Source organism: Raphanus sativus, chromosome 1, assembly GCF_000801105.2.
Source record: "Raphanus sativus cultivar WK10039 chromosome 1, ASM80110v3, whole genome shotgun sequence".
Lineage (NCBI taxonomy): Eukaryota > Viridiplantae > Streptophyta > Magnoliopsida > Brassicales > Brassicaceae > Raphanus > Raphanus sativus.
In genome coordinates this window covers 18,729,867-18,751,069 of record NC_079511.1, presented here as the reverse complement: position 1 = coordinate 18,751,069, position 21,203 = coordinate 18,729,867, and the positions used below count along the sequence as shown (strand labels likewise).

Below are 21,203 nucleotides of genomic sequence, written 5' to 3'. Positions count from 1 at the left end.
CGACCTTTCTAGGGAGACATTCTTTTTCTCTTCGGACAAACTCATCGTCGTGGGAATCTCGGCTATTCGAAATTTTTACATGATCGCTCAAAGCCTTAAATTTCTTATCGAAATTAGAGCACATGGAATCTAATCTTACATCAACATCCAGGACCGTTTTCTGCTGGTGTTTCAAAATTTCTTCCAGTTTAAATTCCACAATGCTCTCATGAGTTTGTTCTTCCTCATGGAGACCTCATGTTTATATGCGGGTTAACAAGTTTTTGTTCGCAAAAGACAATCTGATCGATGAGGTTTACATGTTCCTCTTCATCTCCTTCATGTGAAAAGGTCTTGGATAACCGATCTCCATTGGAAATCTCCCTCTTTCTCCTCTCGAGATCAACCTTCGCGGTACTAATGCTGGTTGCCACATTTTCAATTAGCCTCGTGGCTTCTTGGGGGCTTCTAGTTTTGAAGTTCCCTTGACATGCAGCGTCCAAAGACGATTGGTATATCAAGTCGAGACCTCTGAAGAAAATATTAAGTAGTTGAATCTTGGAAAATCCATGATGGGGGCAGTCTCGCTGGTAGCCTTTGAATCTCACCCAAGAGGCTTTAAAAGCTTCAGCAGTGCCTTGAGAAAAATTATAGATATTTTTCCTAAATTCTTTGGTTTGTGCATCATCGAAGAAATTTTTGAGAAAGGCACTTTTGATATCGCTCCAGCAAGTCAGAGATCATGGGCGCAGTTGTTTCAGCCAGCAGGTCGCGTCTCCATCAAGAGAATGCGGGAAGAGTTTGCAGAATAGGTAGTCTTCGGAAACTCCCTGCATCTTTATGTTAGACACAAAGTCCTCAAGTGCTTCGATATGGTCTATGGGATTTTCATGAGGGAGACCATGAAAGGGGTGTTTACCTACTAGAGATAAATATTTTGGTTTCAATTCAAAGTCTTTCCTCTGAATCGCTGGTGGGCGGATCGCAGACCTGTTGGTGTATAACCGATCAGGTCTGTTGTAATCTCCAATCGTTTGGTAACGCTCCAGTCCAGCATTCAAAACAACAGCTATTCCAACAGGGATTGCAGTCCTATGTCTATAATTAATTTGGTTTGATGCATTGCATACTTGATCCTTTTCATTTCTTAGAACTACTTTTCCATTATTGAAATTCGTAAGCACAGACTTACCTGCTTCTGGCTGGTGTGCGTCGATCGATGTGTGTAAATCAGGGTCAATCGATTTTGGTTGACCGGTATCGATCGATTCCAGCAGTGAAGTGTCGATCGTATCGTTCGTCGATACGTCGCTCGATATGCTCATATCTTCGCCGATCGATTGTCTGGCCGAGACTTGTGTTCTTCTCCTAAGTACCTTTGTGAGTAGGAAGGTGAAAAACTTTTAAGCAACAGAATGTAAAATCTAGACTATATTATAAATTTAATCTACTGGTAATAAGAATGAGTCCCCGGCAACAGCGCCAAATTTGATTCACTCAAATTACCCTAAGGAGTGAATTACTCTCTCAAATAAGAGGTTCAATTGTAATACTTAGGGATCGAATCCACAGAGACTCAAGGATTACACAATAGATTAAATAGTATTAAAATAAAGCTGGATAAATATGTCTTAAATAGTAAATTATATGGTGAGCAAGGCAGTTTCTCGATTGATTTGATTTGAGGTTGTTAACAGAAGGAAAGGTAGCTAGATTTAGGTATTATCTCAGGTGTGACAAGTTTGCAAGTTAATTAGGGTTTTTAGTATTCATAGTTCTGAACTCAAACTTTTAGTTTAATCAAATGATTAACTACGCTTGGATCTCGGGTGATCAACTCTCGTTCGATGATCATAAGAAAGTGTCGATCGATAATTCAATGGAACATCGATCGATGCACCTTTCACAATATCAACCGATACAACCCTAGTTGCGTCGATCGATATTGCTCCCAGCGAGCCTTAAGATCAGGTTTGATGGATTCTCTAATCTAACTAGGAAAAACTCTCGTTTGTTCTCAGTCAGATTAGAACACACTAGTTTAGTTTTCAGGAAACTGTTAAGTTCTCACTTATCCAAATTAATCCTAAGATCTAGGTCAAGGATGACTAATCCCAAACAAAGTATTAAGAACAACTAGATGAAGAACTATATCTAACAATAGTTTATTTTCAATACATGACTCAACCTTGTGAGAAACCTAAATCTAACAATGAGACTACTCAAACATATTCATAAGATACATTATGATGGTCTGAATAATACTGCAATAAAATTAATAAGAGAAGAACAAAGTAAAGAAACAAGGGAGTTCAAGATCTTCCCTCTCTCAAGGTGCTCAGATCTCTCTCTCTAATCCTAATCTTTCTCTCTCTCGAGAATAGTATGAAGCATAGCAGCCAACAATGGCTTAGAAAACAGTAAAATAGGGTTTCTGGTCAACCAAGGGCATAAGGGTAATTTGTGGTTAATTCTGGGCTTCAATTGGTCATAAAATATACTCAGCCCACATTCTGGTGTCCCTGTCGATCGACATGCAGTGTGCTGCATCGATCGACATACAATCCTTTTCTCGACAGCTTCCTCTCGCGAAGCAGACTGACCACTCTTCAGTAAAATGGGCATAACTTCTGATCTAACCATTTGATTGACCTCAAACCAGTGGCATTGGAAAGCTAACTCAAAGCTATATCTTGTGTCCAAGGATGGGCTAAATCCAACGATGGAAAGGTCTCCATCGAGAGCTAAACATCTGAAGCGTCTGTGCAGATCTGCACTGCGAAAGACTCCAAAAGACACCAAAATCACCTTATATTTCCAAATCGTCCCTGAACCTATAAATACTCTAAATAGACTCCAATACATAATAAATAGTATATAAAACACTTATATATCATGGGTAAAAATAGGTAAAATCCATAGTATATCAGTTTGTTTGGAGGAAATGGGGGAGGAGTTCTATAGACTCTTTCAGTCACGGTAGATTGCGTATTGCTATCGCTGGTGGTCCCAGACGGTCGAACGTTTTCCTTCACAGACGATCGATCGACATTTGGTTCGTCCAGATGTTCGGCTTCTATTTCGGCATCGGGATTCTCTTTGTCTAAGTCTATAGTTTCCCCTTGATTCTTTTTATTTGAAGAGTTTTTCCTTTGTTCTGATGTTCCTGAGTCGGAGTCATTGTCAAGAAGCTCTATGGGGTTGGAATTGCTCTTTCCTGCATTATCAATGAATTTTTTATTGCTGGCGTCTTCTCTGGCATTAGTTTCAAGGCGTTTTCCGCTTCGCAACATCACGGCATATGCCTGGCGTTTTGCTCTGGGTTAGCATCGGTCCTTCCAGGAAGACGGCCTGTCTCTCTTTTTAGAGTAGTTGCAATGTTAGCAATTTTGTCCTCCAATCCCCGTAGGTGTTCAATTAAAGAATCCATCTTCTGATTTAGCTCACCGTAAACACTATTTACTTTCCATTGAACTCGGATTTCATTTTACGGTTTCCTGTAAGAGCTTGTTTTAGATTGTACTTTTCTCTCCCAGTACGAGACTGTATACAGATTTCATAGTCTCGTGTAAAGCTGTCGACGTTAAACACAGATTGAGGATTAGTGGTATCTAATTCTTCTATAAAGTCGAGCTCATCATATGAAATGGTGGGGTTTTATTGAAGTACTGGCACAGATTAGGTGGATTTTGATCTGTCAAAAGAGAATGAAGCGAATTTATGGAATTTTTTATTTCAGCTAACTCAGTATTTTCTATTGAGATTATAGCTTTTTCTTTTTCTTTTTCTTCATCCATTTCTTCATAGGATCTTCCTCTTGCCATGTTTTCGATTAGGCGTCTTGCTTCCATAGGATTTCTTGTAACGAAATTCCCTTCGCTTGCTGTATCAAGCGTTGTCTTATAGCTCGGAATAACACCTTTGTAAAAGATCTTAAGAAATTGTGGTTCTGGATAACCATGGTGGGGGCATTCGAGTTCGTAACTCTTGAATCTTCCCCATGCGTTTTTGAATGATTCCTGAGGATTTTGACGGAAGGTAGAGATTCGCCTCCTTACTTCCCAGTAACAAGTATCGTCGAAGAATTGCTTAAGGAAAGCATTTCTAATCTCTTTCCAGCTAGTGAGGGATCCTTTTGGTAGACAGTTTAGCCATCTTAAGGCTCCCCCTTCTAGTGAAAATGGAAAAAGTCTGCAACGAATATACTCGTCTGGAATTAATTCCTCTAGAACCTCGATGTGGTCTTGTGGATGTTCTAGAGAAGATCCTTTAAAAGGGTTTCGACGCATCATATTATAAAACATTAAACTTGGTTTTCGAGGTGACATTGTCAGGTATTCTGATAGCGGACCTATTGGAATAGGTCCTATCGGGGTTTAAGTAGTCTTGCAAGGGCAATTTAATTTCTTTACCTATGTTTAAGGTAGAGTTTGACTTAACAGGGATTTCAATCCCCTGTTTTTCATTAATTTGGCTAGAAATGTTGCTTGATTGACCTATTGGTTCAGTTTGGACTACTTTCTCATTAACAGCATCGGTAAGAGGGTACTTACCTGCTTCCGGCTGGGTGGTATCGATCGATAAAGTTTCAGATGAAACGATCGATTCCTCTGTATCTGCGTCGCTCGATTGATATTGTTCAGTGTCGATCGATGCTTGGTCGACATCTGTATTCTCCATCCTTTGTGTTGTAAAACAAAAGAATAGAAAAATTAGCAATAGTAACAAAATCTATGCTATATTATAAATTAAATCTAAAAGTAATAAGAAAGAGTCCCCGGCAACGGCGCCAAATTTGATATCACTCAAATTACCCTAAAAGTGAATTACTCTCTCAAATAAGAGGTTCAGATGTAGTACTTAGGGATCAAATCCACAAGGACTCTTGGATTACTTGAAGGTTCAATTAAGTAGAAATAAAGATAGACTTAAGGTTTTATATGATTTAAAGCAGTAAATATTTATGTGAACAAGGGAGTTGTTCAGTAACTGAAGTGAAGATTGTTTCTAAATGAGGAGGATAGCTAGATTCAGGTATTTCTTAGGTATGAATTTATGCAGTTTGAAAGCGACAATAGGGCTTTAGTCCTTTGAACTCAATCAATTGGTACGACCAGTAGGGTCTCCTTTACTAGATCCCGGATCTCAACTGTCGTTTGTTGATCTCGGAAAAGAGTCGATCGATATGACTTTTGTCTAATCGATCGATACACCTTTCATACAATCGATCGCTACAACGATGGTTGTATCGATCGATGGTAATTCTAGCAAGCATTATCGATTTGGTTAAACACGTTCTCTAATGATCTAGACCACCTTTCGCATGAGTCTAGTCAGTTAGATCACTTTAGTTTGTTTCAGGGTAAGGAGAGTATACAATTGGTTATCTCTTCAAACCTAAGATCTAGATTTAAGGGTGATCAATCCTAAATCTAGTATTAAAAATAACTAAGTGAAAGAACTAGTTTAATCACCCTAACAATTATCACAATCTCATCACATGATTCACCCTTATGAGAAACCTAAATCTAACAATTAGTTTTACTCATACATATTCATGAGAGACAAGATCATGATGGTTTGAATAAAACTTTATATGAAATAAGGAACACAAAGAGTAATGAGTAAGATAAAAAGGGAGTTCATTAACCGGGCTTTCTAGCTCAGTTGGTAAAGGGTTCACAGCTGTGAGTTCCGCCACCTGGGTTCGAATCCCGGTCACTGGGGAATTAACATTTCGGCATCGCCAGGGACAGAGGACCGACATGTGGCAACACGTGACTAGTCTGGACCACTTCTGTGGGGCCAGGATACCTCTGTATAATTCAAAAAAAAAAAAAAAAAAAAAAAAAAAGGGAGTTCAAGATCTTCTCTGTTTTGCAGTCTCAGATCTATCTCTCCAACTCTAACTCTTCTCCTAAAGTAGCCAAATTGCTTCTCTTCTCCAATAGGTCTCTAGGCAAGTCTGCCTCTAAAATGATACAAACCCCTAGTATATAAAGCCTAACCGTCGGCCAGGGACTAATTGTGTAAAAATAGCACACTTGTGATACTTGAAAATCTTCTTAATCGTGATCCATCGAATGGCTTAATGTCGATCGACACTCTTCGATTTCTGTCGATCGATTGTAAGAATCTAATCGTCCGATCTCGCATGTTTCCCTATCGGTCGATTCTTCACTCGTGAGAATACTCTAAAAATGCCTCAAAAGTATTGCTTTCTTCAATTAGGTACCTGTGCCTGAAAATACTCTAAAATACTTTGAAAACGAAGTAAATATGATTGAAAACTCTTACGTACCATGGCTAAAAATGGATGAAATTCATGGTATATCAACTCCCCCAGACTTACTCTTTTGCTTGTCCTCAAGCAAAACAAATGGTAGTCTCTCCGAAGGAGGTTTGAAAATGACTTGACTCTATTTTTGAAAACTTAAAAATCCTCACGTCTTCGTCATAAGAATCTAAACGGTCTCAACCACAAATGCACGTTTATACCTTATCCTAGTTTAGCAACCAAATTCATCTATCCAACGACTTAGCAGATCTCGTCTAAAATTCTCCTTTACTAACCTCATTTCTTAACATAAAATAAAAGTGTGTGCTTTACCTTGGGAGTATCGATCAAAAGACACATGGATTCAACTCAAACAAGTTTCCTGGCAGGTAGTCTTTTCTGATTCTTATCTCCTCTTATCTCTCTTCTCTGAATCTCTTATTAGTTTCAATTTCGACAGGTTTCGATGCCAGATAGGCATCTAGTCCATCTTATTGACATTTGCATTGTAACTCATACATTTTTGACAAAGTGTATAATGGGGTCTTAGGAATCACTCCTACCCCTCGTTTCCACAATGTGTGATCATTCTTGAGATTTAGAATAATGGGGTCTTAGGAATCACTCCTACCCCTCTGCCTCTCAAGAAATCATATCAATCTTTTCTTTATAAACTTAGATCTTGAGATGCCGAAGAGAGAAGAAAGGAAACCAGAATTGCATTGACTTGTACCTTTCCAGTCTTGTAGGAGGATTCCGATCCAATGTATACCAATCCCAAGACAAGCTAAGATAGTCAGTATTAGGTTGGAGGTTAGCTTCGGTTCCTTTAAACAATCTGGGCAAGTGTGGCTGACTGACAGGTTGATCCACTTTGGTATCTCTAGTGCAATCTGTGGTTAATAAGTCTAGAGCAGTGCCAAAGAGTGGTTTTAGAAAATAAAAATTTATATTTCCTTTTTGACTCGAAAAACAATTTTAATTTTGAAAAATAGGTGATAAAAGATAAATGTTAGTAACACTCTCCCCCAGACTTAAATTACACCGTCTCGGTGTAATAATAAGTAGGAGAAGTATAAATAGAAAAAATTAGAAGTGTAGATATTGAAGCAAAGTGTCGTACCTTTCTGTCTTTCCTGTCGATCGATGTACCGGAGATGGTATCGATCGACAGGTGAAGACAGAATGTGTGATAATGTGTTAGCACGGAACTCACTCACTCGTCTAGCTTGGCGCTCAAGTTAGCTCTGTTGTCAGTCCAAACACAAATAAAATTAAACATACGAAATAGTGCAGAAACATAAAACATACATAAGTTTAAAAAAACATAAATCCTGCAAGTCCGAAACATAAACATAAAAATAAAAAGTGTGAAAGATAAAGAGATAAGGTAAGAAGGCTAGTCGGTGTCCTCCTCGTCCTCCTCGTGCTGGTACTGGTGAGATGGTCCTGGGTCTGCTGCTCTGGCACTCCTCCTGCTCGCACATGGTGGTCGCGTGACTCTAGCCCAGATGGCTCGAAGAGCACTCACGACCGTCCTCTGAAAGTCTGCCTCAGGCATCGGGACGTCAGGTATGTCCGGGAAGTCAGGAAGGGGAGCTGCGGGTGCTGCCTGTGATCCTCCAACGCCACGCTCCATAGGTTCCTGGCGAGACTCGGTGGTGAGATCCAATAGGAACTCGTCGTCGGGCCTGAACCGGATCATGTCGACCTGATGGTCAAAGTCAGTGAGTGATGCATGCGGGAGCTGAAACATACGGAAGCGGCGGTCAATCCTGAAGAACCAGAGAAGGCTCTCCTTGAGCCAACCGCATTTCATCAGATGCTGCTCATCCCTGAAGAGATGGCGGCGGTCTGCGGTACTCCTGTCCAGACGGACACCAGAGAACTCAAAGATCGGTGTGAGAAGACTACCCACACTCTCCTTCTTCCTACCCGAGCCTGAGAAGGGTTTCTTCTTCAGTGAGATCAGATGCTCGGCGAAGAGAGCTCCAAGGTTGGGGACACCCAGTCCCGCAGTGTCGAGGTGAGAGAGATCAACCAGTCCGTTCACCGCTGGGAAGAGCAGTGAGAGATCATGTAGGCGCACCTTGTTGGGCTCCATCTCCACCCTGCAAGATGTCGCATCCTCCTTAAAACCGAAGATGCTGCAGAGCTGGGGAATGGTGATCGAGTATCTCTTCCCTCGAGCAAAGAAAGAGAGAACGCCTTCGCCCGCGACTTTAGGACCGTCATGGCGTAGGTGAGACGGACAGAGGCCATGAACTGGCGCACCAACGGAACGTGGAGGTCGTAGGCGTGCGTGGCTATGGTGCCTAACCCGAGCTGAGCAATCATCGCATACAGATCATCCCGGATCGGCATCTTGTGTGTGACCTCCGGGTCAATGAAGCGTGTAGGCTCGATGTCGACATCGATCCAGGCGTTGTAGTGCAGGCTGTCGTAGTCGTCCCACTGCTCTGTGAGCTCTCTATCGAGACACTCTCTGCTGGAGATGACTACCCTAGGGTCCGAGAAGTTGTGACCCTCCCTGTAAGCGATGGGGGTCTTATCCTCATGTGGCCATGGAGGCCTCTCGTCGTCCCTCGGGACTCGAGGTTGCCGGCGGTTTGAAGGGCCAGCGGGATCACTCCTCCTCTTCGTCCTCCTCTCTCTCTCAGTGTCCGATTCTGTGCTCATCTGAAAAGAAAAGTAAAATGAGTAAGTTAGCATTGGTTCGCGAAAAAGAGTAATATCGACCGATGCACACTCGTGTGTGTCGATCGACAGATCAAATCAGTGTTCATCAGAAAATCGGAAATCGATCGACAGGACAAAGTCTGTGTCGATCGATAGCGACTCGCGAAACCTGCAATTCAACAGTTCATACGAAAACGAATCGAAAGAGAGGATTGGAGCAATACAAACTGTCCTAGCACTTAGATAAACAGTTAAAACATCTTAAACAACCTAGAATTGCACCAAATCAACCCGATTTTCCCCAATTCAAAACCCAAACCCTAGGGTTTCAATCCAAAGAGAATTTCGGACCAATACCTTGGAGAATGAGATAAATGCGAATGAAAACAGATGGAGGGCTTGAAATCGAGTGGTTTTGGGCAAAGAATGAACGGAAATCGTCAAGAATCGAGAGAGAAAAGGGAGTTTTAGGATTCGGCTAGGGTTTACGAAATAAGGAAAGAAGAGGCGGATGTCGAGTTAAATGAGAAATTGCCTCGACATCCCCGTGTTGATCGATACGAACTTGTTGATATCGATCGATTTTAATGCATATGTGAAAGTGAATGCTTTGAAAATAATGAAAATGACACTAACTAAAGATTAAAATTTCTAACTAAATGAATTAAGTAAAATAAATATGAATATAAATGAAAATAAAATTGAGAATAAAGGTTAAAATAAGGATGAAAATATTAAATGAAAAATAAATTAAAAAAAATAAAAAGAAAAATGGGTTGCCTCCCATTCAGCGCTTAGTTTAAAGTCTTTAGCTCGACTTAGGATAACTGTTTTTAGTTATCACCGGGGGGTAGCAGCGGAAGGGGCTTTATATCTGGTGGTTTGTCCCAATAATGTTTTACTCGCTGCCCGTTTACTGTGAACTCGTCGCCTTCTTCACTAACGATCGTTAGTGCTCCGGAAGGTTTTACTTCCTTGATGGTAAAAGGTCCTGACCAACGAGATTTTAGTTTTCCAGGGAAAATGTTTAATCTGGAGTTATATAGGAGAACTTGGTCATTCGGTTCAAAGTGTCTAGATATGATTTTCTAATCGTGATATGCTTTTGTTCGTTCCTTATATAACTTCGAATTTTCATATGCCAAATGTCGTATTTCATCGAGCTCGTTGAGCTGAATTAGATGTCTCTCGGCAGCTGGCTTGATATCAAAATTTAATAATTTGGTTGCCCATGCTGCCTTGTGCTCCAGTTCAACTAGTAAATGGCATGATTTTCCGTACAGCAAGTGAAAGGGTGTCGTTCCCAGTGGTGTTTTATAAGCGGTCCGATATGCCCATATGGCATTGTCTAGTTTGCGAGACCAATCTTTCCTGTCTATTCGGACAGTCTTCTCCAAGATTTCCTTAATTTTTCGGTTCGAAACTTCCACTTGTCCACTGGTTTGTGGGTGATAGGGTGTAGCCACTCGATGGTGGACACCATTCTTCTCAAGCAATCGGTCGAAAACCTTGTTGATGAAGTGTGATCCACCGTCACTAATGACTATTCTGGGAACTCCAAATCTTGGGAAGATAATGCTCTTGAAAAGTTTGATAACTACAGATGCATCATTAGTTGGCGAAGCAACTGCCTCAACCCATTTTGAGACGTAGTCTACAGCGACCAGGATATATTTGTTGCCATAAGAAGATGGGAAAGGACCCATAAAATATATTCCCCAACAGTCGAAGACTTCTACTTCCAAGATAAATTTTTGTTCCATCTCATGTCTCTTGCTTATTTTTCCTCTCCGCTGACATCTGTCGCATTGTGCTATATGAGCATGAACATCGCGAAATGTTGTTGGCCACCAAAATCCTGGTTGGAGAATTTTGGAAACTGTTTTAAAAGTGGCGAAATGTCCTGCGTAATCAGAGCTGTGACATTGGTAAATAATGTTCGGAATTTTGAGCTTCAGAGACGCATCTTCTATATATGCCATCAGAACAGTGCTTGTAGAGATAGGGCTCATCCCAATGGTATCTCTAAACTTCACAAAAGAATTTCTTTCTTTCATAACCTTTTAAATTTTCTGGTTCAAATCAGCGGCTAAATAGTTGACTATATCGGCATACCAAGGGCGATCTTTGATGTTCCGTCCAATCGCGTTTGCTTCTTGTAGAATCTGATATGTTATGATTCAAAGCATTACAAGAAACCTTATCTGGTATGTCAATAAGTTCTGTTGATGTTCTGTCGGTGATGGAAATGATTGATCTTGCATTAGTACCGTTGGTTGTCAATTTGCCGTTCGATTCGTCCAGCAATCCGTCAGATATGAGCGATATGTGACCTATGAATGACGTGTCCAAAAGAGCTATATTCTCTGTAGGAAAGAAATCGTCTATAGGAACTTTTTCCTCAATTCGAATCCTGGAAAGATGATCAGCGACACCGTTGTCTACTCCTCTTTTATCTTTGATCTCGATAACGAACTCTTGGAGTAGTAAGATCCATCTTATTAGTCTTGGTTTAGCATCTTTCTTCTGCATTAAATATTTGATGGCAGCATGATCAGTGTGGACTATAACATGTGCTCCAACTAAGTATTGGTGGAATTTTTTGAAAGCATAAACCACTGCTAGTAACTCTTTTTCAGTGGTAGAGTAATTCCGTTGCGCTTCGTCGAGTGTGCGACTCGCATAGTATATAGCGTGCAGCTTCTTATCTTTTCGTTGTCCTAGAACCGCTCCAATTGCGAAATCACTCGCATCGCACATAATCTCGAAAGGGAGATTCCAATCCGGGGGTTGTACGACTGGGGCAGTTATAAGAGATTTCTTTAGTGCTTCGAAAGCTTCCTTGCATTCTGGTGTAAAATCGAATTTAACTTCTTTGCACAAAAGATAATTCAGAGGTCTAGCAGTTTTACTGAAATCTTGTATAAATCGTCTGTAAAATCCGGCATGTCCGAGGAAACTCCTTATGTCTCTAACGTTTGTGGGTGCCGGTAGACCAGTCATTACTTCAATTTTAGCTCTGTCTACTTCTATTCCAGCTGCGGAGACTTTATGTCCAAGGACAATACCATTGTTTGCCATGAAATGGCATTTTTCCCAGTTGAGGACAAGATTCTTTTCTTCGCATCTTTCCAATACCTTGCACAAGTTGTCCAGGCAATCCTTAAAACTTGATCCGTAAACCGAAAAATCGTCCATAAAGACCTCCATGAAATCCTCGATCATATATGTGAATATCGACATCATGCAACGTTGGAAAGTTGCTGGTGCGTTACATAGTCCAAATGGCATTCTGCGATATGCAAATGTTCCGTAAGGACAAGTAAAAGTTGTCTTTTCCTGATCTTCAGGATGTATCGGTATCTGGAAGAATCCCGAATATCCATCAAGAAAACAATAATATTTATGGTTGGCCAGTCTTTCCAACATTTGATCGATGAAAGATAAGGGAAAATGGTCTTTCCTAGTAGCAGCATTTAGTTTCCTGTAATCAATACACATTCGATGTCCAGTGACAATGCGTGTAGGAATAAGTTCATCTTTATCATTATTAACCACTGTGATCGCACCTTTCTTTGGTACAACATGCACAGGGCTTACCCATTTACTGTCTGAGATAGGATATATAACTCCAGCATCCAGAAGTTTAATTATTTCCTTTTTCACTACCTCTTTTAGGTTTGGGTTGAGTCTCCTTTGCTGCTCTATAGATGTTTTTGCACCTTCTTCGAGGTGGATGCGGTGCATGCAAAGGTCAGGAGCTATTCCGGGAATATCATCGAGAGAATACCCGATTGCTCTCCGATACTTACGCAATTTGTTCAAAAAGAGAGCAAGCTCTCCATTTGTGAGATTGGCGTTAACAATAACAGGGTATGATTTATCGCAGAGGAATGCATATTTCAGACCAGCTGGAAGTGGTTTCAGTTCCACCTTGGGTGCTTTTTCTTTAGTCCATTTGGTCGATGAAGAAGAAGAGCGATCAATAGTTTCCCTAAGGTATCGATCCGTAATGATTTCAGAATCATTATTGTCTTCATTTGCATCTCCGATACTTGCGTACACAAGGTTCGCATAATCTTCTGTTCTGCTATCTATATTCAGAATTTCTTGTTCATCAGGAGTGAATGTGTCTTCTGATAAATTGGCAGCACATATATCCGTAAGGTATTCTTTTTCCAGCTCAGAAACTTCTTCTGTGTAAAAGGTGTGATCGTCTATCAGAGGACGTTTTACTAGCTTTTCCATGTCGAAGTTCATTGATATATCTCCGACATTTAAGTTAATTTTTCCTCCCTTCCAATCTATGATTGCTCCTGCTGTAGCCAAAAAGGGCCGACCTAATATAAGGGGGTCTTTCTGTACTTGTTTGTACTTTAGTACAACAAAATCTGCTGGTATGAAGCAATCATCAATTTTGATTGGTACATCTACAAGGATTCCCTCAGGTACCCTAATAAAACGATCAGCTAAAACTAGCGTAATAGGTGTTGGAACGAATTCATTATATCCTAGTGAAACTGCCACAGAGTATGGCATGAGGTTTACACTAGAACCAAGATCACATAGAGATCGAGGAAAACGTGTGCTTTGTATCTTACAATCTAGGACAAAACTACCAGGGTCAGACCTTTTGATTGAAGTTTCTCCTTGTATCATCGCACTTACTTCCTCTGACACCAGCATGACGCTTTGTTCTCCACTCGAGGATATCATATCTTTTACGTACTTTTTCACCGAGGGGGCTATCTTAAGAGCGTCACTGAGGGACATCTCGAAAGTGATTTTTTCGAAGGCCTTTTTACACATTGCATGTTCCAATGCCTTCTTAGTTTGCGGTTTGTTTGGAGGAAATGGGGGAGGAGTTCTATGGACTCTTTCAGTCCCGGTAGATTGCGTATTGCTATCGCTGGTGCTGCCAGACGGTCGATCGTTTTCTTTCACAGACGATCGATCGACATTTGGTTCGTCCAGATGTTCGGCTTCTATTTCGGAATCGGGATTCTCTTTGTCTAAGTCTATAGTATCCCCTTGATTCTTTTTATTTGAAGAGTTTTTCCTTTTTTCTGATGTTCCTGAGTCGGAGTCATTGTCAAGAAGCTCTATGGGGTTGGAATTGCTCTTTCCTACGTTATCAATGAATTTTTTTATTGCTGGCCTCTTCTCTGGCATTAGTTTCAAGGCGTTTTCCGCTTCGCAACATCACGACATATGCCTGGCATTTTGCTCCTGGGTTAGCATCGGTCCTTCCAGGAAGACGGCATGTCTCTCTTTTTAGAGTAGTTGCAAGGTTAGCAATTTTGTCCTCCATTCCCCGTAGGTGTTCAATTAAAGAATCCATCTTCTGATTTAGCTCACCGTAAACACTATTTACTTTCCCATTGAACTCAGATTTCATTTTACGGTTTCTTGTAAGAGCTTGTTTTAGATTGTACTTTTCTCTCCCAGTACGAGACTGTATACAGATTTCATAGTCTCGTGTAAAGCTGTCGACGTTAAACACAGATTGAGGATCAGTGGTATCTAATTCTTCTATAAAGTCGAGCTCATCATATGATATGGGGGGGGGGGGGGTTTATTGATGTACTGGCACAGATTAGGTGGATTTTGATCTGTCAGAAGAGAATGAAGCGAATTTATGGAATTTTTTATTTCAGCTAACTCAGTATTTTCTATTGAGATTATAGCTTTTTCTTTTTCTTTTTCTTCATCCATTTCTTCATAGGATCTTCCTCTTGCCATGTTTTCGATTAGGCGTCTTGCTTCCATAGGATTTCTTGTAACGAAATTCCCTTTGCTTGATGTATCAAGCGTTGTCTTATAGCTCAGAATAACACTTTTGTAAAAGATCTTAAGAAATTGTGGTTCTGGATAACCATGGTGGAGGCATTCGAGTTCGTAACTCTTGAATCTTCCCCATGCGTTTTTGAATGATTCCTGGGGATTTTGACGGAAGGTAGAGATTCACCTCCTTACTTCCCAGTAACGAGTATCATCGAAGAATTGCTTAATGAAAGCATTTCTAATCTCTGTCCAGCTAGTCAGGAATCCTTTTGGTAGACAGTTTAGTCATCTTAAGGCTCCCCCTTCTAGTGAAAATGGAAAAAAGTCTGCAACGAATATACTCGTCTGGAATTAATTCCTCTAGACCCTCGATGTGGTCTTGTAGATGTTCTAGAGAAGATCCTTTGAAAGGGTTTCGACGCATCATATTATAATAATCAACATTAAACTTGGTTTTCGAGGTGACATCGTCAGGTATTCTGATAGCGGACCTATTGGAATAGGTCCTATCGAGGTTTAAGTAGTCTTGCAAAGGCAATTTAGGGGGGCTTATTGAACTTGTGATTTGAGAGAATTTAAATATATATCAAATCCAAGGAATTTTAAAAAGATCTGGGATTTGAGCAAATCTTTAAGAAATGATTAGAAGGTATTTGAAGAGTTTTCAGAACAGTTTTGAGGAAAGAAAAAAAAGCTTTTTGTATAAAGATAACACATGATTATACTCTTTCGACATGAAATAGAAAATTCTCATCAAGTTTAATACAAGACATGGACTTTTTAGCATCAACTACAAAATTGTTTTCATTTTCCATCGTAACAATCTCACTGATGTATTAACGATCAATCCATAGAGTGATTGTGTTGATTTCAGAAACCATATCGGCATGCGATCTTGAATCCGAGCAACTGATTTATCATTACCATAAGTCCATAGTAACTGAGATTTTTTGTGTGCTTCTTTGTACATTCCATATTTCTTCTTAAACATCACGTGCGTGCACCAAACATATCTGAGAAATAACACGAACATAACACCAAAAAACAAATGTTGCACCACGATTCTTGAGTTTTGTCTTCGACTAAAAAGCAAGAAAGAAAGAATCAGAGTTATACTTTGTAAAAGGCTCATTGATATCATCTTATGTTCCTTAAAAACAAAACCCACAATAACTATTCATAATCAGATCTGGATCATATAAGGAAAATTCACCAACGTCCTAGCTCTGAAATAATCGATGCAAGAAATGCAAACCAGCTGTCACTCATGAAAGTTCAGATACAGCCAGTAAAGAAACACAAAACTCAATTCAAAAACACTTTCCTTGATTATTAGAAATAGGGCTGGGCAAAAAATCCGAACCCGAAAAACTGAACCGAACCCGATCCGAAAAAGTAGCACCGAACCCGAACCGAAATTGATTAAATATCCGAACGGGTTCAAAATTTCGGTATTTAAAGAACTGAAACCGAACCCGATCCGAACTGAAATATTTTGGGTACCCGAATGTATCCGAAATAAATTTATATACTTAAATATATACATTATTTTATATATAATGTATATTAAAAATATTAAAAATATATAAGATATCTTTAAGTTTTTCAAAATACTCGAAAAATATATGCAAATAGTCAAAAGTAAATGTTTAAAATAGCTAAAGTATACTGAAAACACCAAAATAGTTAAATATCTATTGATTCTTTATCTAAATATTCAAAGAAAACCAATTTATATGTTAAATTAAGGTATTTTGACATATATGTTATGAAAATTTATATGTAATATATTATCTTTCTTATAGATTTTGAAAATTTAAAGTATATAATGAATTTAGAAAATTTAAAAACATTTTAAATGGGTTATCCGAACCCGAACCGAACCCGCAAAGATCCGAACCGAACCCGAACCAAAATTTAGAAATATCCGAATGGTGCTGAAATCTTTGATCCCGAAAATCCGAAACCCGAATGAACTGAACCGAAACCCGAATGGGTACCCGAACGCCCAGCCCTAATTAGAAACCTTTTAAACAATCTTCCTAGATCTGTTTAATCCGAATTACTCTCAGTCACAGACGACTAGAGACGGACCAATTTCTAATATGAATAACACAATCGAGCTGCTCAACACAAGGCACTCGATCGTCTAACCCTTGACAAGAACACCCTCTTGCTCAAGCTTTTACAATAACGTGCTTAACCTAGATCTGCCCTAGACAATCTAGTTAAGTAGTCCTTACCGAATATTCTATTTTCCTAATATCTCGGTGAATCCAAATCTTCCATTATTCTCTCAACTTGATGTGCAAGCTATATCCTGGAACTAATGAGTATCGCCACGTCATCTTTCCATAACTCTGCCACATCTGCGTGTAACACACAAACTCCTTTGTGTAAATCATCGTCACTCTGTTTCTCCCAACACTTGGCTCTTTTCTTGATCTTAGATTCTCCCCCTTTTTGTCTCAATATGACAATCTAAGCATCTTGTATAGATATGAAAAATTCCACACAAGCAACAGGACATGAAAGCATAAAACATCCATAGATTCATCCGATTATCAAAGAGTTCCTAGAAATAACACACACTGCTTCGAAAGCCTTATTCTTAAGAGTAGCACACAAGAGACACAAGATCGCACTACTTTAAAAGCCTTATTCTAGAACTCAGGATCAACACATTAGAAGGTATCACTCAGCTCTTCCGTTTCATCACCATCACAGTGGCTCAGTTCCTCAGTGTCATTGCCTTCGTCTTCAACTGGATCAGTCTGTTGATGTGGCAGAACATATTCTCCCCCTGCTTAGATGCACATTGTGATAAAAAAAAACAAAACGCACATTAGCCAAAACAAACAGATAAATCAAAGAGCACTGATATTCTTACTCCTCAGACGGGTACGAATAGCTTTGAGATCTGCAATAGTACGACTCAGATCTTCTTCAAGATTCGGAGGTCGAGCATCGGCACCATTCCCACGACCAGCCTTAATGTCTTTGACCACAAGCTTCGGAAACCCAGTAGACTCATCAACCGGAAAACGCTGCTGATAGTTGATGACCTGCTGAATCAATGTTGGAAACATGATACGCCAAGCCCGCTTTGATTTAGTTCTAGCACCCATAGCCATGATCTGATCATAGACAAGCTTCCCGAAGTTGAAACCGTCTTCGTTGTGATGAAGCATGTAAACAAACTTCAGACGATCTTGGTTCATGTTGGTGTAGTTCATAGTGGGCATCCAGTTCGTAACCAACTTGTAGAGCACCTGATTCGTGCGAGTAAGGAACTTGGAGCTCATGTTTTCCCATCGATTGATGTGACCATCAGTGAGAAACCCACAAACCTCATCAATGTTCTCACCCAACCAATTCGGTCATCCTCAAATCCAGGCACACAGTAGATATCATTGATCAAACTTGAAGAGAAGTCAATCATGTATCCTCTGCAATACACAGCAACACCAACATCTCGCTCCTCAGCATCTTGGAGGTTCGCAATGAACTCCTTAACCAAAGTGGGTTGGTACGCATCTACATCAGTAAGCGTGTGAAGTAGCCCTGCTCCCCGCACTATGTTCCTAACATCTTGCATGTTCACATCGGTGAGGGAGATCCGATGTTGAGTGATGAACTTACGACGACAAATCGAGTGAACCTCTCGGCAGCCGCGGAGGTAAAGAATCGCTGATCCAGAGGAGTCGTGTGCGGTGCCATGAGCTCAGGATAAAGTTGCGGTTTGGTCCGGTACATGCTCCGACTTTCCTCAAATCGTTGTTCCTTGGCCTGATTGACACGGATCTCAGTTTCATTAAGAGGAGTATCATCATTGTCGGAATCCGTATCGGAGAGGGATTCAATTTCAGGTGAGAGAGGCTGCTCGAGTCGAACGGCGAGGTGCTCGCTTCCGTGAGGACGAAGCAGGAGATGGCTGAGAGAACGCCGGTGAGGGCTGGGACGAGCTACCAGGTGCCGTCGGAGTGCGATTCAGGCGCGAACTTCTTCTGACCGGTTGCATGTCGCCGCACAAGAGAGAGAGAACAAAAGAGTCGATTTTGACAAATGAGAGAGATATGAGCACCTTCTTTGAAACCCTATCACACTTCAAATGGGCTTATTAGTAACAAACAAAAGGCTTTAGAGTCCAAATCACACAAAAAAAAATCAAATGACATTTGCCAAAAACCCATTAAAGACTCCCCTTTTTTTAAAATATAACCAAGATGGATGAGCCATCACTTATAGCCATGAGAGGGTTTGAACAAGTGAAGCTTGGACTCACGAGAAGCTTAGCATCAACAGAGAAGCACCACGAATATGCAATCACATTTATTTACAGGCATAACTGATATGCCTTTTGTCCAGAGAAGGGGAGCAGAAATCGCCTGTCACACACAGTCTACCACCAAAATTTTTGAAGAATTCAGTAAATCAACTCAAGTCTGTAGCTATTTCTCAGCCGAGTAGCTGTCACAGACGAGATTCCTCCCAGTAAAAACATCCAAGCAATGATCCCAACATCACACTGATCTGTAAGGTATAGAAGCACAAAGTAGGCCTATTGTGTCTGTCACTTCAACACGACAGAGAATATATTAAGTTGTAGTTTTTTTGTATCACCAAGAGCATAATCACCAATTCGATCAAAGAGATAGTGATCAAGAGTAGAGACAAAGTGGGGTAACACCCTGCTCCACTCTGAGCTATCTCAAAAACAGAATTAGTGATATGCTCTGCCCAGTCCAGACAGTGATCGAGCTTAGAAGCAAGTGCTGTAACACCCAGTTCCAAAAACGAGTATCCATCATTCCAGGCCTTCTTATTTTGATTTTCACGGCCTGTGTTACTTTTCACATTCCTTGTGTCACACATACTTCTCTCCTTGTTATACTCACCTCTCTTGTGCTTCATTATTCAATCCAGGTAGTGATCAAGACTCAGACCTAAAATGTTGCAGCATCCTAGTCCAAGATGAGTACACTTCCTTAGTGAATCAGAGTCAGTATATGTTTTGAGATCAAGCTGGATGCTTCACGAAGAGGAACTTGTTGATTCAAGGTTTTGTTGTGGTGGTGGAGGTTATATACGATACTACGAATTTACAGCGACCCTTCTCTTCTGACTAGGCTTATTCAGAGATTAACAATCCCTAAGGCTTTACGGAGCCCTAGGAATGTGTTGTAGTCCAACGGTTTGGTGAACAAATCAGCAAGTTGCTTTTCTGTTGATACATGCTCTAGGATCACTATTTTCATCTCAACCAATTCTCTCACAAAGTGATGTCTGATGTCCACGTGTTTGGTGCGTGAGTGCTGAATAGGATTCTTAGACAAATTGATATCACTCATATTATCACAATGTACTACCATAGGGTTAGTAATGATACCGTAGTCCACAAGCATTTGTCTCATCCATAGTAATTGAGTTCAGCAACTTCCTAATGCAATGTACTCAGCTTCGGCTGTTGAGAGTGACACACAGTTTTGCTTCTTGCTATGCCATGCCACCATGTTATTTCCGAGAAAGAAACAACCACCAGAAGTGCTATGTCTATCATCCAAGCAACCTGCCCAATCAGCATCACAGAATCCTGCAAGATTCACGTTAGTCTCAAATGTATAATGAAGTCCGAAATCCAGAGTACCTTTCACATATTTTATGATTCGCTTGACTGCATACAGGTGTGACTCTTTTGGACAAGCTTGGTACCGGGCACAGATACCCACACTTAAGCATAGGTCAGGGCGACTTGCAGTGAGGTACAGAAGACTTCCTATCATTGCCCTATATAGCTTTTCATCAACTGGTTTGCCCTCTTCATCACGAGAGAGTTTGGTTGTAGTGCTCATCGGAGTGTTAGCAATTTTGCTCGTCTGCATCCCAAATCGCTTGATGAGATTCTTGGCATAGGTGCTTTGGGAGACAGTGATCCTATCATCAAGCTGCTTGATTTGTAGACCAAGAAAATAACTCAGTTCACCAACCATACTCATTTCAAACTCCTTAGTCATAGTTTTGAAAAAGTCATCCACCATAGGCATCGAGGTACTTCCAAAGATTATGTCATCCACATACACTTTAACAATCATGATGTCTCTTCCCTTTTCTCCAATAAACAACGTCTTATCAACACCTCCTCTCTGAAAACCAGTTGCAATAAGGAAGTCCGTCAGGCGCTCATACCAAGCTCTGGGAGCTTGCTTAAGTCCGTACAAGGCTTTCTTAAGCTTGTATACATGATCCGGGAAGTGAGGATCCTCAAATCCCTTTGGCTGTGTCACATATACTTCTTCTTGTAGAACCCCATTCAGGAAGGCACTCTTCACGTCCATTTGATATAGCTTGATGCGAAGATTACAAGCCATTCCAATCAGCAATCTGATCGATTCTAGACGTGCCACTGGTGCAAAGGTTTCATCGAAGTCAACACCTTCAACTTGCGTGTATCCTTGCCCCACAAGTCGTGACTTGTTCTTGATGA

At 40.5% G+C, this 21,203-nt stretch overlaps 2 non-coding genes across 2 annotated transcripts; both read left to right on the top strand.

Annotated features, from left to right (window-relative positions):
• The first annotated feature begins 543 nt into the window (after positions 1 to 543).
• Positions 544 to 650, top strand: LOC130497967 (small nucleolar RNA R71). Its single transcript, XR_008937007.1, has one exon. It is a non-coding gene; the product is annotated as a small nucleolar RNA R71 (small nucleolar RNA).
• A 3,283-nt stretch (positions 651 to 3,933) lies between these two features.
• LOC130497807 (small nucleolar RNA R71) lies at positions 3,934 to 4,040 on the top strand. The gene has a single exon (XR_008936796.1). It is a non-coding gene; the product is annotated as a small nucleolar RNA R71 (small nucleolar RNA).
• Positions 4,041 to 21,203: the final 17,163 nt, after the last annotated feature.